Here is a 22,704-nt window from a genome sequence, read left to right on the forward strand (position 1 = left end):
AGTGGCTCCCCCCCACCCCTTCCCTCTGTCACCCCAGACCACACGGCCCTCTCTTGAGAGAGTGGTGAATTCTGGAGGGGCTCTAAATTGTTTATGTGCCCCACTCCTCCCACCACCCTTGGGAAGTAAAATAAGCATGTGGAAACCGATTGGATTAGCCATTTACACAACAGCCACCGCATCATCAGTTAGCCTAGCCAGGCGCATTAGTGAATTAGCATAGCGTCCAGTACCGCATTGGCCTGATGGCTAGGCTAAGTATCCCCAAGTCTTTATGGGGGACTTATGTGAACGGTAGGATCAAACTTAAACTTTTTAAATTGACATTGTGTGTGTATGTATGTGTTGACATTTTGTGCCGCTATAACACATGGGTCAAAGGCCCATTTAGCAAAAGGCTCACTTAGCAATTACACAGCATACTCACAAAACGTATGCCTCCCAGAGGGTGTCATAGAAATTGATTGGTATTTGTCATTAAGACTAACACCACCAGCAGCCGATGTGTATCCGGTGTTTTTGGTAAACCTTCGATTTATGTTTGCTAAGTCTAGATTTAAAAAAATTGCACTGAGTAAAGGTTAAAAAAAAATAAAAAATCAGTGAGGTTTTTTATTACTTTTGTACCAAGTATACTGTAGATCCCTGTGTATACTTGTTGCAAATCACTTCTTCAACACGTGTGCCCAATTTCTAAGGGTAATTGAATTAAGAAATCCGCTACAGGTACACTTTTCATCAACTAATGCTTATAACAATGTCATCCAGTTCTGTCTCAGGACAATTCAAGTTTATGCATCTTCTCCACTTTACATAATTGTTCCAAATCTCTAGTTGAGTAAAATTATAATATGCTCATCCTCAAACTAGTTGAGCCGCCACCTCAGCAAGAGACATATAGCTCGAGGGAAGAGGGAGGAGAGAGTGGGTGTATTTCATTTAGAAATGGGTCCTTGCATGGAAGGACTGAGAACTAGTTAATGTGTTTATTAATTAATCTCCTTGACAGTAGGTTCTACTTTATTTATCAACCACTGTCTAGGCTATGAGACTTTGAAAATGGTCTATCACTGCGAAACAATTTAATAGCCATATGATTTCAAATATGGCGGATATGAAGATTTGAGCCAGTTTGCTACAGCAGGAAAACAATCCTGCAGCAACAGTAAATGTGGATTATAATCCATGGATATTTTTGTAAGAGCTGATACATTTTTCATATGGGAAAATCAGGTCTGAAATTGTAGGGCCTTATACTGTAGTAGCAGTTCATTTGATCTAAGATGGTTACAGTATAAGCAACAAGCTTACTATCACGTCAATAATTCAGCATTTAGGGCTTTAAAACTATGGACTGGTCAGTACCGTTAGATATGGGATCTGTAGCGTTTCATGGCATTCATCTTGAAGTAGCAAATAAGTGCAAATGTTGTTCACCATCGCATAGCAGCTCCTTTGCAGCAAAAACTGTGGCACTTTAATAAAACCTATAAGGCTGGTTTCCCGGACACAGATTACGTCCTCAACTATTAAACTTTCAATGCTTTTTTGTCCTGGACAAGGCTTAATATGTGTCTGGGAAACTAGTCCATACACTACCCATTATCTGCCTTCCTATCAGTTTTAATCTATTTTCTTCACACACACACACACACATTCTCTCTCTCTCTCTCTCTCTAATTGTATGTATGGTGTAGCCTACCTTTTGCCTGTGAACTTAAAATTGGGGGTCCAGCCTTCAAGGTGGCTTACCCTTAGGGACCAAACAGAGGTCCAGTGACAGCCCATAGTCATTGGGAAGCAAAAACAACAGGACATACAGTAGGGGAGATAGGGTTCATCTTCGGGTCAAAGGTGAGGGGTCTAATGGAAATTTCCAGGTGAACAAAAAGGAGAGCAGTCAAATCAATCAAAATCATCTCGGTATAATTACAGGTTGTAATTATACCGACCCGCAGCACAGAAGCAGAGAAAATGTCTAGTTTGGCCTTAGCAGAGAAGGCCCTTATATCCTAATTACATAGCACCAAATGTCCTATAAACAACAGCCTGGGAGGCTTGTAGGAAGTCAAACAACTTTGTCAGCTGCTACAGAATCACAAAGTGTTTCACAGAATACAACAAAAATCAGTGTCATTGGTCCTTCAAACACCAGTCTGGAGTCAATCTCTATCAACAGATACAGTATGAGTTTAATCCATAACATACAGCATCAAGAACATCAACCCATACCTTGCACAACCAGAATACTGGAAATCATGTGTATTATAGAAAGAGAAAACATATAAATATGCTAAGCATTGTGTTAATCCCTCTAAACAGAATAACAACATTATTAATCTTAAATATTCCCCATTAAAAAGGGGTCAGGGTCAGAATTGATCGATTAATAGTTCTAGAAATGTTCTACCCCTGACCTTAAATGCTCCCAAGCATCTGTCACCTTTCTGTACTATTCTCTACTCTCTTACTCACCATCCTCTTTCTCTTCAGGCCCTCTCTCTTCCTCTCCATCTCCCAGAGAGCAAGATACGGGTGGACGCACCGCGTGTACCTGAGCCAATCACGTTTGAGACTGTGCATGCGATCTGCTGCACGGCGGCTGCTGCTGCTGTCGTCTCTGCCGCCCTTCAATACATTCTCGTCCCTCAACGCAGCCGCAACGAACAGAGGAAACCGTAAGCTCCAACTATAAAACCAAATAATATCAATAAACATATTTTCTTTCTCGGAAAAGTACGCCTAACTACCTGAAACGTTATCCGTGCAGATGACCTAGTATGCGTTGTACCCTCCTACCTCTCTCGGTAAGTGATTCATCAGTCTATGATTTGCTTCTTTAGTCTGCAATTAAGGAGCTAACTCACTGCAACTGTGAAGATGTGTGAAATGACATCATGCAAGTCTGTGCTTCTAAACAGTTATTCTTATGTAAAGTTTATTCGCTCTTGGTATGGATGCATAAGGTTGTTTTAACCAGCCTAAATTCGTTCCTTCGTTTTTTAGGGTTATTTTACATGTTGTAGCCTACTGTGTGAATGGTACAGCATAGGCCATTCCATCCAACACTGATTCCTAATTCTATGGATAGGACATGTCACAGAATTGAGATATTGTAGCTTAGTATCTTTGCTGAACAATGCACATTTCATGTCATGTGTGAGCATACCATATTGTATATTCATTTATTTGAAAATAATACAAGTGGTTACATTTTTGCCAAATATCTATATGTTAAAATAATCAATATGCTTGTATTTGGCTTTAACATGACATAATTCATTCACATGTCCTTAATTGAATACAATTAACAGTGATTATTAAATGTTCTAATTGATTCAGCTTAGCCACCAATTGATAATGTAAGTTTGCCAAATGCCATCAATGGATTTTGTTGGCTTGCTTTGAATTTATTGTAAACTGTGTAAAGTCTACTAAACTACATGAGCCCATCTAAGATTTACGGTATTGTTTTGTGTGAAAATAGTATTACCATACAAAAACAATTATTTCTTCCACTAAAACACCTGACGAATCTCTCTGAAAACCCATGAATTGCTGTATACATACATACGTTTGCATGTTTGCATTTGGCAACAATGTTGAATGTTGCAGTTTACCCAATCGTCTGAAAACAAGAGTGAAAATGACAACTTCTTCAAACGCAATTCCAATGTTATTGTGGATGTTCGCAAGTCAGCCTGTAACTCTGTGACCCCTCAACCTACGAGGCTACATGTTAAGGCTTTGCAACTCTGCCTGCGTTGGTCTAATCCCAAGACCCTTGCTCTTCCTTGGCCTTTGTATGCCATTTCTCATGCTAAAATGAATTAGAGGCAAACCATTCAAGTGAAGGGAACAATGCCCAAGAAAAAAAAGTTGCTCCCCTCCCCGGGTCTGGTCAAGGGGGTGGGTTGGTATCACCCCCGTTACCGTGCATATCGGGACCAGCGGGGAAAAACTACATTTTGTGACGCCATTTTATAGCAGAATTCTGTTTTCTTAAATCATGTTTATGAAAGTGTTACAGTTTAGATTGTTGTAAAAAGGTTCCGTTTACCCATGCTTATTGCACAACCCCCCCCCCAACTTCCTCGGATTTGAATTGGAATGCGATTCTGATGTGATTCTGAAAGGATGTCGTGAAACATTTTATCCTCTTCACTTCGTGAGATTAGCCTTCAGTCTCCCTTTCTTTGAACGGTAGAAATTGCATTTAACTGCTGCTGTGCTGCACTGTCATGGAAAAGGTCAGAGCGCTGTAAAATTCAGGAGTGGAAAATGCAATGTCTTAATCTACAACACTGACGGATTACAAGCCACAATATGCATCGGAAAGAGAATAATGAGACTTGTAAAAAGTATGTATAACTCACAATGACGATATACTTCAAACACAAACCTTGTCAGGTTTGAGGTTTCAATAAATTAAATCGTCAGGATTCATATTACATATTTACTCTGTGAGTTAGATGAACGTTAATATTTTTTAACTGTTTAGGATTGGCCTTGGTAATACAAAAACAACTTTATTATTAAGAGGGTGCGTAGTATCATTAAGCACTCTTGTAATTTAAACCACACACATGCGTCACCTATAATCAGTCTTTCTCAGGGTACAAGGGCCTAGGGTATTTGTCTTGCTCTGAGCTATTGCAATGGGTACCTTGTTTTCCCCCTCTCAAGTAAACATCAGGTGTTTACAGTTCCTCTCTGCTTCCCCCTCCTGTTATCACTATGGTAACCTCAACAGCGTCCCTTCCTTATCTGTCTAGGGCCTAGGCCAATCACAGCTTTCAGTGTCAGAGTTGAATATTTTGATCAAACTGTAGAAGCCATTTTGAAATGTCATTTAATTTAACATTTTATTTTGAATAAAGACAGATACAATGACGCCATTGACACATTGAATACACAACAGTCACACACTTTAACCCACACTCATTTCCAGTGCTTGTCCCTAGATGAGCATTAAAGTATATTTCAAAATAAAATCTGGTTATACGGTGCCATAAAAAGGGGTTATTCGAGTAAAAATGTTAGATACCAATACTAGAGGCTCAGTTAGTAGAACTCAGTGTTCCATCATAGCCGGGCTAGACAGTCACCACCTATTAACAATGGAACAAAGGGGACGGATTCAAACCTTTGTTTTGATGCTTATCTCAATTCACTGTGTTTCCCTGTTCTGTGTGTTCCCTTCTCTCATTCTGTCAATGGATCTGACTTATTTTTCCCAATGAATATCCCCACTTTTCTTAACTCTCGATAGGCTTAGTGATTTAGAGCCAGTTTCTTTGTGATATGATTTTTTCATTTGTGCTCTCAGAATGGCTTTCAACACGCAGTGATTAGCCTCCACCTCTCTTGGGTCTTTCATTCTATACTGAACAAAAATATAAACGCAACATGTAAAGTGTTGGTCCCATATTTCATAAGCTGAAACAAAAGATCTCAGAAATTATCCATACGCACAAAACATGCATTTCTCTTAAATGTGTTTACATCCCTGTTAGTGAGCATTTCTCCTTTGCCAAGATAATCAATCCATCTGACAGGTGTGGCATATCAAGAAGCTGATTAAACAGCATGATTATTACACAGGTGCACCTTGTGCTGGGGACAATAAAAGGCCACTCTAAAATGTTTAACTGCAGGAATGTCCACCAGAGCTGTTGCCAGAGAATGTAATGTTAAATTCTCTACCATAAGCCGCCTCCAAGGTCTTTTTAATGAATTTGGCAGTATTTCCAACTGGCCTCACAGCCGCAGACCACGTGTAAACACACCAGCCAAGGACCTCCACATCTGGCTTCTTCATCTGTGGGATCGGCTGAGACCAGCCACCCGGACAGCTATGAAACTGTGGGTTTGCACAACCAAAGAATTTCTACACAAACTGTCAGAAACTGTCACTGGGAAGCTCATCTGCGTGCTCGTCGTCCTCACTAGGGTCTTGACCTGACTGCAGTTCGGCGTCGTAACCGACTTCAATAGGCAAATGCTCACCTTCGATGGCCACTGGCATGATGTAGAATTGTGCTCTTCACTGAGGAATCCCAGTTTCAACTGTATGGCAGACAGCCTGTATGGCGTTGTGTCAGTGAGTGGTTTGCTGATGTCAACGTTGTGAAAAGAGTGCCTTATGGTGGCGGTGGAGTTCTGGTATGGGAAGGCATAAGCTATGGACAACGAACACAGTTGCATTTTATCAATTGCAATTCACAGTCGTGAAGAGGGCACAACAATTAGAAGGTTAGAAGGATTACTTTATCCTATCCTAGGTATTCCTTAAAGAGGTGGGGTTTCAGGTGACTCCGGAAGGTGGTGATTGACTCCGCTGTCCTGGCGTCGTGAGGGAGCTTGTTCCACCATTTACCATTTACACACAATACCCCATAATGACAAAGTGGAAACATGGTTTTAGACATTTTTGTAAATTGATTGAAAATGAAATACAGAAATATCCAGTTTACATAAGTATTTACACCGCTGAGTCAATAATTTGGAGAAGCACCTTTGGCATCGATTAAAGCTGTGAGTCTTTCTTGGTAAGTCTCTTCCACACCTAGATTGTTCAATATTTGCCCGTTATCGTTTCAAAGTTCTTCAACCTCTGTCAAATTGGTTGTTGATCATTGCTAGACAACCATTTTCAGGTCTTGCCATAGATTTTCAAGTAGATTTAAGTCAAAACTGTAACTCGGCCACTTAGGAACATTCCCTGTCTTCTTGGTAAGCAACTCCAATGTAGATTTGGCCTTACGTTCTAAATTATTGTCCTGCTGAAAGTGGATTTAATCTCCCAGTGTCTGGTGGAAAGCAGACTGATTTTTAATGTATTTAGCTCCATTCCATTTCTTTTTTATCCTGAAAAACTCACCAGGCCTTAACAATTACAAGCATACTGTCACGTTCGTCGTAGGAAGGAGACCAAAGCGCAGCGTGGGTATCGTTCCACATCTTTTATTTTAATGTGAAACTTTGCAAGACAAACAATAAACTATAAACAAAACACAAACCATGACGACAGAGGTGCAACATGCACTACCTCAAAATAATCTCCCACAAACACAGGTGGGAAAAACAACTACTTAAATATGATCCCCAATTAGAGACAACGATGACCAGCTGCCTCTAATTGGGGATCATACAAAAAATCCCAACATAGAAAGTAGAACCAAAAGAGCATAGAACTAAATAAACTAGATGAACCGTCCCCCCGTCCCCCCACCCCCAATCACACCCTGACCTACTGTACCATAGAAAATAAGAGCTCTCTATGGTCAGGACGTGACACATACCCATAACATGATGCAGCCACCACTATACTTGCAAATATGGAGAGTGGTACTCAGTAATGTGTTGTGTTAGACTTGCCCCAAACATAACACTTTGTATTCAGGACAAAAAGTGCATTGCTTTGCAAAATTTTTTTTCAGTATTACTTTAGTGCCTTGTTGCGAACAGGATGCATGTTTTGGAATATTGTTATTCTATATCAGCTTTCTTCTTTTCACTCTGTCAATTAGGTTAGTATTGTAGAGTAACTATAATGTTGATGATCCATCCTCAGTTTCCTCCTATCATAGCCATTAAACTCTATAACTATTTTAAAGTCACCATTGGCCTAATGGTGAAATCCATGAGCAGTTTCCTTCCTCTCCAGCAACTGAGTTAGGAAGGACGCATGTATCTTTGTAGTGACCGGGTGTATTGATACACCATCCAAAGTGTAATTAAGAACTTTGCCATGCTCAAAGGAAAATTAATTGTCTGCTTTTTCTTTTACACATCTACCAATAGGTCCCCTTCTTTGCGAGGCATTGGAAAACCTCCCTGGTCTTTGTGGTTGAATCTATGTTTGAAATTCACTGCTCGACTGAGGGACCTTACAGATAATTGTATGTGTGGGGTACAGAGATGAGGTAGTTATTAATAAATCATGTTAATCACTATTATTGCACACAGAGTAAGTCCATTCAACTTATGACTTATGGCAAATCTTTACGCCTGAAATTATTTAGGCTTGCCATAACAAAGGGGTTGAATACTTATTGACTCAAGACATTTCAGCTTTTCATTTTGAATTAGTTTGTTAAAATAAATCGAAATTCATAATGCCACTTTGACATTATGGGGGATTGAGTGTAGGCCAGTGACAAAAAAAAATCTAAATTTAATTCAGGCTGTAACACAACAAAATGTGGAAAAATTCAAAGGGTGTGAATACTTTCTGAAGGCACTGTATGTACCAAATGGCACCTTATTCTCTATATAGTTCCCTATATAATTCCCTATAGCCCCTTTGGGCCCTGATCAAAAGTAGGGAATAGGATGCAATTTGGGATGCTGCTTATAAGTTATAGCTTCTATATAGCTTTTTGCTGTACATTAGGCCTTTTGAATGCAAAATGACAGAGCAAATCTTCCAGAATTGAATCTCTCCATTCTGAAACGCTTTGTCTCAGACTCCCAGGCTGTGATTAAGGGATGGATCCTAAGCTCTGGGATTTGTTATATGCTGCCGTGTTAGAAGTCTATAGCACGAAGCCTGGAATAAAAACGAGATTGCAGGTGTTTGTGCTGCTAATGGGGCTATGCGCTAGAGGACATTGGTACAGTACTGCAGGTTCCATAGAGAGATATGTGATTCAACTATTCGCACTGAGATTTGCCGGTACTTTTTTTTTAATGAGATCTGGAATCCTATTTCCTTGGCAATGCCTTGTGTCTTTCTATCAACATTTCCATGACAGCATTTATGTAGATCAATGTAGGCTGTCCATGTGTATGATTTGTGAATGAGTTATGCAATCAATCCTTCCTCGTGTACAATTACAGTGTGTTCTAGGGACCCTCAATAAAATATCCCATTTCATTAATAATTTCCTTATACTGTCAGGTTGTACACTATAAGAAAGTACATGAATGACCAAGTTGCATTAAGGAGAACTCAGATTCTGTCTGCCTCAGCATCATTTGCAAAATACAGTATGTCTTTGAGCTCCATAGTTAATACATTTTCTGGGTTTTATAAATGTTTTGATAGACGTAACATGATGAGAAGACACTAATGACACTTTCATGAAGTAGATTCAAAAGTGACACTGTTAATGATTGTGAGATCAGAGAGATGCTTTCATGTACCTCACTAGTTGTTGTATTGTATGCACTATAGCAGTGTTGTAGTACTCAAGACTGGTCTCAGTCACAAATCCGGTCTTGAGACTGCTTTTTTATTGTTTCGGACTTGGATAATGTTGTATTCAGTCTTCACTCGGTCTCGAAGCAAGTACACAGATTACTTGATATTACTGTCGAGCCCCAGACCAGCTTTTATTGCTATATTTTCATATCAACAGTTTTGATAATGACTATAGTACACAAAGTACAGTATAGCAATGTGTTCAAAGTGGATGCTGAAGATTTTGGACAAGACAGGTAACAAGATGCTGCCTAAAGTTACACATCTGACAACAGAGAAAGACTTCTACTTTGTAGTACGAAGAGTTTCATACGTAATCAGCTTCCTCGATACCCACATAACTCTCTTTTTCATCTGAATTGTAGTCTAAGACAATGCCTCAAATAGACAGAGGTTTGGTTTTACAACGTGGACTACCTAACCCAGAAACCCACTTACTGTGCCTTATTGGTTTAATCATCTGTCCAGCCACTCCTGGGAATGGATGGCCAGCTGTAGGCCTCCCTTTTAGTGTGTTTGAAGAGATCAGTTTTAGTAAGGTGATCTTGATCACATAATGAGTAGTTCCTTGGGATGCAATGTGATTTGTAGATCACGTGATTCTGGGCATTGCATGGGCAGTCGGACTGCAATGTAGTCAATCTCAAACACACGCTTTGTTAACCCAGATTTACCTTCTCTAATGACTCAGAGGATCAATGGTGAAACCCAGACAGAAAATACGGGGTAGTGATTAGCTCCCACACACTCACTGGCAGGCTTTCACTGAAGTCCAATGGTCTGGATCTGGCACTAGAGGTGTTTTTGTACTACATCATATAAGCAACAGATGGATGAGAAGAAGTTAGCAAAATCATGAACAAAATGTAGAAAAGCTGTAGTAGATATTAAGGCCATTTTGTGTGTGTGTGTGTGTGTGTTTCAAAAGAAAGAGAGTGAAAGGATTGGGCAGGTTTATTTCTGTAAGACATGATCATGTCCTAAAATCTTTTGCTATAGTGGCATTAATCCAACCAGTCCTTTGACCATCTGCTTCACCTTCTGAGCTCCATTTTGTTAGATTGATTGAGATTAGATTAGAGATTAGAGATTTTAATAGTCACATGTAATTACAGGGTACAGTGGGGGGGCAAGTAGCTAATCAGCTACCAAAAAATAAAAACAAATAAAAAATAAAAATGTTAATTGTGGAGAGCGTGTAGGGGTAGAACCTATTGGCGAGTCTTACTTTTTGCTGTGATGCTCCTATACTGACAAAAACTGTAAGACTGGATGTTGTACAGACAAAATGAGGGCTATCAGTCATGAATTCTGAAGGCATGTCAAAGTTGGAGAGAAATTTGCATGGTTGAAACATGACATTCGAATGGCCAGTGGACATCTCTTATTTACAGTATATCTTACTAGGTATCCTTTTTATTGATTTGTCTGTCTGTCTGTCTGTCCCCGTCCCCGTCCCCGTCCCGACCGACACCATCACACCACAACTAATTTGGATAATCCCACGGTGTGACAAATATGGAGGCGGCCATCCGTGTCTTCCGTATCCCCAATTTCCTTTACTCAATTACAAAACAACTGGAGGAGGAAGAAATAATTGGAGCACGCAGAGAAAATTGAATAGAGATATGAATTAAGGGTAATTAGTCACCTTCAGCCGTACTCTCTCACACCGTGAACAAGATTATGATGCAGAGAAAATGAATAGCAGTGTATTTATAGCAACGTTTTTGAAAAAATATGTAGTCTGTAGGCCACTGTTGAGTCAGAGCAGGGAGACATGGGGACAGTTTGGAGGAAGAATGATGATAATTTTGGTGATCCCAGAGATCTGAAAAAACTTTATCTTCATGTTTTTGATTGTCATTTGTTATGACTGCTTTCCAAACCATAAAGTACATGCACATAAAATTGTGTAGCTTAATCGATTACCACATAATGTTTAGTCTGGATAAATGTTTCGTCTGAATATTGTGAGGTGAACTTCTATATTATTCACAAAGAATGTATTTGATTAGTATAACTAATTTAGTATGATCACCCATTGCAAAGTCCACCGTGGCCTTATCATCTGTATCCATTATTCCAGTGTTGATAATTGCTAGTACACCAACAACAAACTGTGATAATCTGCTGAAAGCTCATTAACAACCAGGAGATTTGTAATAAACTCTTGAGTTCTGTTACACCCTTACACCCAGTATAATGACCTGTCCCATACACAGCTTTGGTTGTTTGTTTGTATCCTTGATCATTTATGATATGCCTAACCAGCCAGCCTTGTCTCATAGACTAGATGTAAGATAGTAAACGCAAAGTAGTATGATATGTTACGTTTGGTATGGTTACATAAGAAAGAAGGCTACTTAAGGTAAAAACAAAAGTAAGGTGGTTGGTCGGGCGTATGACAAGAACATCTAGCAACCCAAAGGTTGCGTGTTCGAATCTCATCACGGACAACTTTAGCATTTTTTCTAATTATCAACTTTGCAACTATTACTACTTTTTGTCTGCTTTGCAATTACTTAGCATGTCAGCTAATCCTTACCCTAACGTTAACCCTTTAACCTAACTCCTAGCCCTAACCTTAACCCTAACCTTAACCGCTAACCATAACCGCTAGCCTAGCTAACATTAGCCACAAGCTAGCTAGCTTCCTACATAGCATTAGCCACAACAAATTGGAATTCGTAACATATCATACGTTTTGCAAATTTGTAACATATTGCACGAATTGCAATTCGTAAAATATTGTATGAATTTCAAATCGGAACATATCATACGAAATTATTGATAGACATCCACAAATTAATACATACCATACGAAACTTAACATATCATACTAATTGGAGGGTCCTGGATTTACATTTACTATATTATGTCTAACCCTGAGTCCAGCTTGAACAGGCAGCAGATCCTATAGTCTGATAATGTACAGGTTACATTTTATTATTTGGGATGCTATGGAATAGAGGTCAAGCAGTAGTTCTCCCTTATCTTAACATTTTCCAGCAAAAGTAGAAGTTTAGACGCTAGTATCCTTCATTGGATATATTTTATTGGCCCCAAATTATCACAGCCATCCCAATAGGGAGGGACATACTCGTACCATAAAACAATGTAGTGTTTGAACACCTCAGTCAAGAGATGAGATGGGGGGATAGGGAGATAGCGGGAGAGAAAGTATGTGTGTATGCATGCATGCGTGTGTGTGTGAGGGGGGGGGCTTTCACTTGATAAGGAGCTCATTTGACAGAGTACATAAGATACAATGTTTCCTCAGCAAGAGTCTAAATGGTGAGTTATTTGTCTCTAGGGATGAGGTTCAAAGCTGGGAGGTTTTAACCCAGGGAAGGGACTTGGTGTACTGTTATTTCATGTTTTAACGTTAGTAGAAAGTCTAAAGACGGTATGGAACCCACTTCCCCTCTGTTAGCAATTGATGTTATTCTTCAATAACACAAACTCCAAAGCAAATCAGAGGGAGAAAAATAGGTTTATTTGAGAAGGACAAATCAAGATGTTACGCTGGGAGGTAGATGTTCAGTCTCCCCTCTCCTCAGCTCTTCTCTACCGAACAAAGGAACAAGATGCCATTTATAACCCCTAACCCTAGCCTGGGGTTGACCAATCAGAAGTCCTTGCAGTACAACTGGCCAATGGCCAAATAACACGTATGCTGCTCCCGACTCAATGTACAGAACGCAGCACACGTAGCTCAAGAGTGTTCAGGAGTGACATTCCACAGATTCTCAACAAATGTTGAACTGAAAACCAACTCCTATTGAGCATTAACTCTATTCCTCTCGTCCTCTGCGTTGTGTATTTATCTTCATAATATTCCTATTTGATTCCCAGTGCATCTAGGCCTATCTGTGTGTAGCATAATCCAACTGTATTTATATAATGATTCATTTGTTTGAATTAGTTTGATTCATAATAGAAAATGTATAATAGAAGATGCCCAGTTTGCCAGCGCATGCTCGCAGTACACGTCATGGTAATCCGTCTGCCCCTGCGTCCTTGTGAATGTTGACCTGTTTAAAGGTCTTACTCACATTGGCTGCGGAAACCGTGATCAGCACCAGCTGTTCCGGAAGACTGTGTGATCACGGTTTTCTATCCACTTCCCACAAGCCGGGTTGTGACAAAAACTCAGTCATTCTTATGCTTAAGCTTACAATGATGGCAAAAAACAACATTTGAGAGTGCGCTGACCCTGGTGCTAGAGGGGGTACGCAGCTGGAGGTTGAATATTTGAAGGGGTACGGGACTATAAAAAGTTTGGGAACCATTGGTGTAGATGATCCCAGCGTGGGGATGAAAGCAGTGTAGACAAACGATGACTTAAAGAGAATAAAATTAAATTCACCTTCTTAGATACAGTACTACAGAACAGCTACTCAACCGTAGCATTGATTGTTAAGAGGTTCCTTTGTCTTCAACCTCGTGTTGCGTTTTCGGGGTCGCGACTAATCGTAGACCTCGGCTGCAGCTTGTGGTCATCCTAGTCTGATATGTTAATTCTTAACTTAAATGCTTCATACCCTCAGGTAGAAAGGGTGCGTTTCTGTCTTGCTGACCCGGTCTCTGGGTTCCCTGGGGCGTAGCCAGTTACGAGGGAAGGTATCAGAATTTGCTATGATCTTCCCTTTTTCCTGGATATTTTCCACACAACGTAAAGTATGTAAACATGATACACACCGTAGGAATACTCCTAATGTTACAATGTTTTCGTTATATCGTCTTCATTTAACTTTCAATGACATCACAAAATACACATTAATCTTCCACATTCCATCTCTCATCATTACTGACATTTGGAGGATGAACTATTTGTATTTTTATTTATTTTTATTTAACCTTTATTTAACTAGGCAAGTCAGTTAAGAACAAATTCTTATTTACAATGACGGCCTAGGAACAGTGGGTTAACTGCCTTGTTCAGGGGCAGAACGACAGATGTTTTATTGGATTATTCACCATGGCAACCAACAAAATGTATTTCTTAGTTAGGTTGGCTTTTGTGGAGATCAGACTGTTTTCATTTTCAGGAATGTTTGTGCATTTTTGACCAAATGTAAGTAAGAACCCTGCCCTGACCATGAGCCTGCCTGCCGTCCTGTACCTTGCCCCACCACATTGGATTATTGATCCCTGCCTACCCTGACCATGAGCCTGCCTGCCGTCCTGTACCTTGCCCCACCACACTGAATTATTGACCTCTGCCTGCCCTGACCCTGAGACTACCTGTCGTTCTGTACCTTTTGAACTCTGATCTGGATTACTGACCTCTGCCTCCCCTTGACCTGTAGTTTTGCCTGCCCCCTGTTCTAGTAATACACTTTTGTTACTTCGACACTGTCTGCAACAATAAGAAAGGAGGGTAGGGTGAGCATTGTATTTAAATACACTGCACAGTAGCCTACTAAACATATGTATTTTGATATAGTTAAAAAAATATATTCTATAACGTATTTCTACCACAGTAGATGCTGTGTTTTTGGTTGATGGACAATATTAAAAACAGTCAAATGCATTCCTGAATTCAATCGCTTTAGCTGATATGTTGCGGTTTATTCATTGTTTAATTAAGGCTCCTTTCTCTTCTCTGTGCTGGAGTTCTTTTAAGAATACAAAAGAAGCCTTCCACCCTTGATGGGCTATCAGCAGGACAATAGTCTCTTGCCAGAGTTTAGGGACTTTAAATGTATTCATGGTGTTTGCGAGGCATGTCACTTCTCTCTTTTGCATAGCCCACCAAATGCACTGTTTTCTAACCACATCTGGATGGATGATAACGAATTACTGTGGAAATAAATATCACTGATAACAGAAATATTGGAATAAAGTAGGCTAATGAAGGCAACAGATTGTTGCTTATTGAAACTCCCAAAGTCATCCAATTGTTATAATAGGATTTGAAGCAATAACCTACCTGTGTGTTGTCATGACGATAGCCTGTGGGTAAGGTTTATGACCCCCCCATAAATACCTTTCTCCCTTCCCCTCTCTCTCTGACCCTACTGAAGGACTGTTGCCTTTGTTAAATATAGAGAGTCTGGGAACATCAAACAAATGGGGAAAAGGAACCATATTTTGGTAATAAAACCAGTTGGAAATATGCTTTGGAACTTAATGAGTATGGATGTCAGTTCGGTTGTCATCTGAGACATTATGACTGATGTCAGGACGACATAAACTGTACTGTACCTGGGAAAGTATACACCCTCTAGTTATCAGAGTCACATGGAATTGTTATGCAATTGAAATGTTTGATATTGAAATTGTTTGTTAGGAGATTAAATATAATTTTAGCTTCAAATTGAGAGAATTGGGTTTTCATAAGGAAAGTGCCCTGCTTGATCAGTGGCCCGCCCCTGTGAAGAGACAGGGGTTATAAACGATGAAACACGCCCTCCTCCCCTCGCCACTATATAAGACAATGACCAATGTTCTCCAGGAGTTCCACTACGTGAGGTCTGCAGCCTCTGTGTTACAAGTACAGAAGTACATGTCAAGTACAGAACAATGCCAACCTCGGCGTGAGCTTTGGTTGTGAATGGTATGAACTTTGAACTTATTCACTACAGAAGTGATACTTCCTAGCCGTTGAGTTAGCAGCGGCCGCTGTAGACATGGGCTAGGAAAGGACGGACGACGGATCCAGTCTACCACAGACGAAGATACTACAACGTATCCACTTTACCACCATTGACATTCTTCCGAGGACAGGAAGATCTGTTGGCCAACCCGGCCAGCATCTACGACCAACCTACCGAAGCGCAGCTCAGAGTAAATATTTATTGCATTTTCCTTTTCCAAATGGGCTGTAATTTAGAATGCATAAGATAATGTATTTACGATAGCTGCTGTTTCTTTGTTCCTCAGTCTTCCCGCTCTTTCATTCAAGCCCAACCCCTTCTTTGTGTAACAAGCTGCCATGTCGGCTCTGTCCACCAGGGACGTTTTCTGTATGACATCATTTGTATTCTGGGTATATGTCACGTCCTGACCAGCAGGTGGAGTAGGTGTACAAGTGTCCATGTGGATACTTTACTTGTTTTGTTAATTAAAGAAACATGAGTGTCCACACTTCCGCTGCGCCTTGGTCCGTCTCTCTCATGTATGACATTTTCAACGATGAGTACGACTTATTCTGTGACAGTATATGTAATTCTGTGTGATTAGTTAGTTATTTAGTAAATAAATAATTAAACCCAATTTTGTATTGCTGATTCAACTTGTTAGCCAGGGTTCGTGAAGATAACCAAGAATTTACAACTTTCATTATGAGACTGAAATAAGGTGACGGCTATCGATGTAAAATATTACTAAGTCTTTTAAAAGTTTATTCGGAAGATAACGGCTCTATAAACACTCTTCCGTGGTGTCCCGACTTTCTAGTTAATTACATTTACATGATTAGCTAATCAGGTGATATTAATTACAGAGAACGGAATTTATTGAATAGCATGTCATATCACTTAATCCGGCATAGCCAAAGACACGACAGTGTGGTCAACTATTTCATCACCGTTTTGTGCTGCTCTGAGACAAGCATGGGGACTGGTCTTGATAAATCAATTATATATATTTTTCTCACTGAATCTCTGTTTGGGTATTGGTTAGCCTACAATTAGGGTGTGGAAATGTTAGGATTATTTTTGCTCTTCACTCGCAGTCACTTAGTAGCCTAGGCCTACTCCTGACCGGTCACGTTGTACAGCATCATATTTTCCTAATATTAAAAACAGTCAAATGCATTCCTGAATTCAATCGCTTTAGCCAACATGTTGAGGTTTATTCATTGTTTAGATATTCAAGGCTCCCTTTGTTATTTGATTTTATAACAAATGCTTGAATGTATTTAAAGACATGGATGACTTGTATGCTGTGTGATGACATGCACAAATGAATGAATGATTGATTGATATACTGTATATTGAAGTAAGCCTGTATGCCAATAAGAAAGTTATTCTAAAACAGCTACAGTAAACAGGACTCTTAGGTCTACACCTCCATGTTATTTTCTTGTCATTTAACTTCTCAAAGATGCCCTCTGGTGGTCTAACTAGCATTAATGGCAACAATGGCTGACACTTAACATGCCATAGAATTCAGCGGCACCCCGCAAGCTGTGCTGCAGTATCACACAACTTTTAAAGGAAGAATCACTGTAGTGCACTATATAGGGAATAGGGTGCCAGGAAACCTAGAGGTCAGTACTTGCTTAGGACAGCAACCTGGACATTTTTTAGTTCAGTCTGGAAGAGAGATTAATATTCATAGGGGACATGTCCATTTTCAGTTACTAGGGCCACTTACACTGGCCTTTAATGTCCAATCAGAAAATACAGGCTCCATCCAAGCACTAATCTCAGTCTTAATCTCAATCTTAATCCCCTTTCTTTCCTGAATCCGATCAGGATTTGTCTAATAAAAGCCTCTGTTGTTCACATCGTTGCCTGACATCCCAGACACAGAATGGCAGATTTATTAATCTGTTGTTTGAGCTAGTTGTCTATATTCATAACAGTAGACGGATGAGGTTTTGGTATGCACTTAAAACATTTCAAACCTCGACTCGTCAGGTACAGTGACACATTTTGCTCTGAATAACACATATTGCATGACAGGAGTTGCGGTGGATTCAGTGATGTATGAAAGTGGATAGACCAGAGTAGACAAGTCTACGAGCAGAGTAGACTAACAGCAGTATCAGGATCACCCGAGACAGGAGATGCATTGTTGATGCAATCTGTCATCTCCTGCCATGTGTAAATGATGTACTTGGTGTCTCTGCTGCTGTTGTACAGCGTGTACTGGAAGCATCTGTCCCTGTTTGCCACACGCACCCATAAGGCGTCATTTCATATCCTTTTCATTAAAAGAGATTATTCGGCTGAGAGGCTCTTGTGTCTGGGTAACTGTGTGTGTTTGTGTGTGTCTGATACGTAAATGCCTGCGTGTTTTTAATCTCACACAGTTGACATATCCACCTGCACGCCCCATTGTTTACTGTGTAGAGATCTCTCCTCTCGCTCACACTCCCCCTCCCCTTACTGTTGCTATGTGCGTGTGTGTGCGTGCGTGCGTGTGTGTCACTCACCTCCCCATCTGATGTGTAAACAGACTGAGTCAGGGAAGGGGTACGCCAGGAAGCCAGTATGCTGTACTAAGCTGAATAAACCCTAAACTGCCTTCTTTTTCTAGCAAGTTTGGTTTGAAAGAGAATATAAATAAACAGTGTAGAGATGACTAGACAGCCCAGGTAGAGGAGTGTTTCGATGATATAATGTGCTGATTTTACTATGGTATCTTGAAAAAGAGGCTCAACAGAAAACACCGATCCTGGTATGACACATTCATTCCATGATGATGGACAGTGAAAAGAGCCAGATATGGACAAGATTCACTGTCACAAGGTCAACAAGCAGTCTTACTGAGGTGAACACTAGTAAAATAAGGCTTAGAGATATGAATAAGACACAAAAGAAGGCCATGGGCAATATGACTACCTTACACTCGTAGACAAGTCAATATCGAGACCTTTTTGAGGGATCTAAAACATAAAATCACAAGTTCATGAAATCACAAGTGCAATACATCAAAATAAAGCTTAACTTGTTGTTAATCCAGCCGCCGTGTCAGATTTCAAAAAGGCTTTACGGCGAAAGCAAACCATGCGATTATCTGAGGACAGCGCCCAGCACACAAATGCATAACAAATCATTTTCAACCAGGGAGTTGTGACACGAAAGTCAGAAATAGCGATATAATATATGCCTTACCTTTGAAGATCTTCTGTTGGCCCTCCAAAAAGTCCCAGTTACATTACAAATGATCCTTTTGCTCGATAAAGTCCTTCTTTATATCCATAAAAACTCAGTTTAGCTGGCGCGCTTCAGTCAATAATCCACTCGGGTTCCCTCCTTCAAAATGCATACAAAATGAATCCCAAACGTTACCAATAAACTTATCCAAACAAGTCAATCAACGTTTATAATCAATCCTTAGGTAGCCTAATACGCAAATAAACAATAACATTTAAGACGGAGAATCGTTATTGTCTTTACCGGAGATAAACAAAAAGAACGTGCTCTCTCGGCCATGCGCTTGGAAACACTAAAGCCAAAATGGGAGCCACTTAGAAAAACTACAACTTCTCCCTCATTTTACCAAAAACCAGCCTGAAACTCTTTCTAAAGACTGTTGACATCTAGTGGAAGCCCTAGGAACTGCAATCGGGGATGATTTCGCCCTATTATAAAAGTGCCAGCCATTGAAATCAGTGGTATGCTGAATTTTTGGTAGATAATTGGTAGATATGGATAGAAAACACTCTAAAGTTTCTAAAACTGTTAAAATAATGTCTGTGAGTATAACAGAACTGATTTGGCAGGCGAAACCCCGAGGACAAACCATCCAGGGGGATAAAAATTGAGGTCACTGTGTTTTCCTTTGGGTTTCTATGGGAAGCTCTATTTAATAGGAACCTGGTTGCAGTTCCTATGGCTTCCACTAGATGTCAACAGTCTTTAGAAATTGGTTGAGGTTTTTCTTTTGAGAAATTATGAAGTAGGGCTGTTCTTTGTGAGTGTCAAGCCAAGTGGACTCTTCTGTTTGGTGCGCGTGAACTGGAATGCGCTTCACGTTGTATTTATCCGGTATTGAACACAATATATTCCGTCTTAAATTTGATCGATTATTTACGTCTTAGGATACCTAAGGTTGGATTAGGAATGTTGTTTGAAATGTTTGGACCAAGTTTACAGGTAACTTATTAGATACTTTGTAGGCATATTGGGCAAGTTGGAACCAGTGGATTTCTGAATCAAATCCGCCAAATAAATTGACATTTTGGGGACATAAAGAAGGATATTAACGAACAAAAGGACCATTTGTGATGTTTCTGGGACATTTTGGAGTGCCAACAGAAGATCTTCAAAGGTAAGGCATTAATTATATCGCTATTTCTGACTTTTGTCACGCACCTGCCTTGTTGAAATCTGATTTTCATGTGATTGTATGCGGGGCGCTGTCCTCAGATAATCGCATGGTCTGCTTTCGCCGTAAAGCCTTTTTGAAATCTGACACATCGGCTGGATTAACAAGAAGTAAAGCTTTGTTTTGATGTATAACACTTGTATGTTTTATGAATTTTTATTATGAGTATTTCTGTTTTTGAATTTGGTGCGCTGCAATTTCACTGGATGTTGTCAAATCAATCCCGTTAACGGGATTCGAGCGGGAAGGGAACACTAAGAAGTTAAGAGGATCTGCAGAGAAGAATGGGAGAACCTCCCCAAATACATGTGTGCCAAGCTTGTAGCGTCATACCCAAGAAGACTCGAGGCTGTACCAGTATTTATTTTTGTATAAATGTGCAAAAAAATAAAAACCTATTTCTGCCTTGTCATTATGTGGTCTTGTGTGTAGATTGATGAGGGGAAAAACTATTTCATCCATTTTAGAATAAGGGTGTAACGTAACAAAATGTGGAAAAGTCAAGGTTCTGAATACTTTCTAAATGCACTGTATGAATATGCAGCATATTCAGATGTGTGTTATTAATATAGTAGCCATGGCCCTCCTTGATAGCCTTGTCCCTCCATTGAGCTCAGAATCTGTAGTGTGTGTGTAATAATAATAATAATAACAAGAGAAATAAATACACAATGAGTAACGATAACTTGGTTATATACACGGGGTACCAGTACCGAGTCGATGTGCCGGGGTATGAGATAATTGAAGTAAATACACTATATATATATACGAAAGTATGTGGACATCCCTTCAAATTAGTGGATTCGGCTATTTTAGCCACCCCCATTGATGACAGGTGTATAAAATCGAGTACACAGCCATGCAATCTCCATAAAAAAACATTGGCAGTAGAATGGCTTTACTGAAGAGTTCAGTGACTTCAACGTCATAGGATGCCACCTTTCCAACAAGTCAGTTTGTCAAATTTGTGCCCTGCTAGAATTGCCCCAGTCAACTGTAAGTGCTGTTATTGTGAAGTGGAAATGTCTAGGAGAAACAACGGCCCAGCCGCGAAGTGGTAGACCATACAAGCTCACAGAACGGGACAGCCGAGTGCTGAAGCGCGTTGCCCATAAAAATCGTCTGTCCTCGGTTGCAACACTCACTACCGAGTTCCAAACTGCCTCTGTAAGCAACATCAGCACAATAACTGTTTGTCGGGAGCTTCATGAAATGGATTTCCATGGCCGAGCAGCCGCACACTAGCCTAATATCACCATGCGCAAAACCAGGCTTCGGCTGGATTGGTGTAAAGCTACCTGCTATTGGACTCTGGAGCAGTAGAAACGTGTTCTCTGGAGTGATGTATCATGCTTCACCATCTGGCAGTCCGACAGACAAATCTGCCCGAATGCATAGTACCAGCTGCAAAGTTTGGTGGAGGAGGAATATTGATCTGGGGCTGTTTTTATGTTTCAGGCTAGGCCCCTTAGTTCCAGTGAAGGGAAATCTTAAAGCTACAACATTCAATGACATTGTAGACGATTCTATGCTTCCAAATTTGTGGCAACAGTTTGGGGAAGGCCCTTTCCTGTTTCAGCATGACAATGTCGCCACACAAAACGGGTTTGTCGAGATTGGTGTGGAGGAACTGCACAAAGCACTGGCCTCAAGCCCATCGAACACCTTTAGGATGAATTGGAACGCCAACTGTGAGCCAGGTCTAATCGTCCAATATCACTGCCCGACCTCACTTATGCTCTTGTGGCTGAATAGAAGTCCCCACAGCAATGTTCCAGCATCTAGTGGAAAGCGTTCCCAGAAGTGTGGAGGCTGTTATAGCAGCAAAGGGGGGACCAACTCCATATTAAAGCCCATGATTTTGTAATGAGATATTAGACAAGCACATGTGCACATACTGTACTTACAAATGTGTAAGTCGCTCTGGATAAGAGCGTCTGCTAAATGACGTAAATGTAAATGTAATTATCTATCATGTTGCCTAGTCACTTTATCCGTAACAGCAGCGTATGTAATGAGTCAAAAGAGAGTGCAAAAAGGGTCAATGCAGATAGTCCGGGTAGCTATTTAGCAGTGTTATGGCTTGGGGGTAGAAGCTGTTCAGTGTCCTCTTGGTTCCAGACTTGGTCCATCGGTACCACTTGGATGGCTGGTGTCTGACCATTTTCCTCTGACATCACCTGGTATAGAGGTCCTGGGTGGCAAGGAGCTCAGCCCCAGTGAAACAAAGTCTAGGGAGATGTAAGACTAGGGACGGTGAGGGACAGGCAGAGGTTGGAGGAGAACAGCCAGAGCTTGCAGAGGAGTCTTGTTCTGTGCACAGACCGTGTAAGCGTTGACGAATGCGGAGACAAAAAGCGTTGTTGCACAAAGGCCAGGGTCCGACGGGAGCACGTGTGGCAGGCAAGCCTGGAGGAGTGGCCCACTCCAGGACTGAGGAGCAAACCGTGTCAGGAACGAACATCCGGTTATCTGGGGCCCCCTGG

The 22,704-nt window shown here is 40.5% G+C and overlaps 1 protein-coding gene across 1 annotated transcript in view; it reads left to right on the forward strand.

Moving 5' to 3' along the window:
- The first annotated feature begins 2,525 nt into the window (after positions 1 to 2,525).
- Positions 2,526 to 22,704, forward strand: part of LOC106610020 (FH2 domain-containing protein 1) — a 60,327-nt gene continuing 40,148 nt past the window's right edge. The window contains exon 1 of the mRNA XM_014209122.2: positions 2,526 to 2,807. The gene's annotated coding sequence lies outside the window, so the exon portion shown is untranslated. The remainder of the gene's footprint in view (positions 2,808 to 22,704) is intronic.

This window comes from Salmo salar, chromosome ssa08 (genome assembly GCF_905237065.1).
Source record: "Salmo salar chromosome ssa08, Ssal_v3.1, whole genome shotgun sequence".
Lineage (NCBI taxonomy): Eukaryota > Metazoa > Chordata > Actinopteri > Salmoniformes > Salmonidae > Salmo > Salmo salar.